This window comes from Atta cephalotes (genome assembly GCF_000143395.1).
Source record: "Atta cephalotes unplaced genomic scaffold scaffold00025, whole genome shotgun sequence".
Classification (NCBI taxonomy): Eukaryota; Metazoa; Arthropoda; class Insecta; order Hymenoptera; family Formicidae; genus Atta; species Atta cephalotes.
The window spans coordinates 2822671-2823799 of NW_012130089.1; positions in this window are offsets into that span (position 1 = coordinate 2822671).

The window sequence follows — 1129 nt, forward strand, 5'->3', positions numbered from 1 at the left end:
GGATATACATTAAGAGAGTCGCACAAGGGAAACTCATTACCGTAATGACATCTACTCGGCGCAATAATCAATTTTCAATTTCCACGAGAGATCACTGTTATTTCCCGTAATTATTTCCCGGTTTTCATCCGCTCGGACGGATAGTCGTGTCGTCACGCGACGAATCGTAATGGTCACAGGAAAACTTTTCGCGAAAAAATCAAACGAAGACGAAGCGTAGAGCAGGACGCGCTTCATCTGCGTCAATCTTGTCAAGAAACACACATGTGATTAAGGACTCTTTTCTCACGCAGTTTGTACACGACATTCTCTCTCGCTTTCTCTTTCTAAAAATATTAGGGAGCATAAAATACGAAAGAAGCGACACAGAATCTCTGACATCACCGGTATGCGCCGGAATCGGCGGCGAGGCCGATCGGTCGGGCTTTCGCTTTTTAAAGACGGGTTTACGTTATTTTTAGAGGTATTATTCAGGCCAGGTGACAGTTACCGGTGTTATTATTGGTGTACCATGCGCGCGTAAATCCACCCAGCGCAATGATGACAACAGAAGAGAAAGAGAATGAGAGAGAGAAGGATAGTATAGATACCTCATGTAGGTCGGTTCGCGAGAGCTTCTCGTTTACTAATCGGATTGAGCGTGATTAATCTATAATTCGTACGTCAATTGCTTTTTCTGGCGGTGTAAATGTCAGCGGTTAAATTGGCTGAGAAGGAGAATGACATCTCGGCAAATGGAAAATCATCGATAATGAAAGTCGAACTAATTAGTTAAACAATATCCAGACACGATATATAAAAGTGTAATTGCACTGTTAAATTCATGGGTCTGTATCCCACTTTTGTCAATAAATGCCTAACTACAAAAATCTAAAAAAATCTAAAAAATAAATGCGCGCACTTATCGATAAAAGTGAAGTGTGAATACGGCCCATAATGTCAAATGTTAAATCCAATTTGAGTTTATGTTTTTATTTATCACTATTCCTACGCGATGTCGTTATTTTAAAACAATAGAGTTAAACAATTTAACTTAAGAAATACATTAAGTTTGACTCAAATTTAGTTTACTAAGTGCACACGTTAGTATGGACATTGTTTACTTTGCAATTCAATCACAAAATAGATT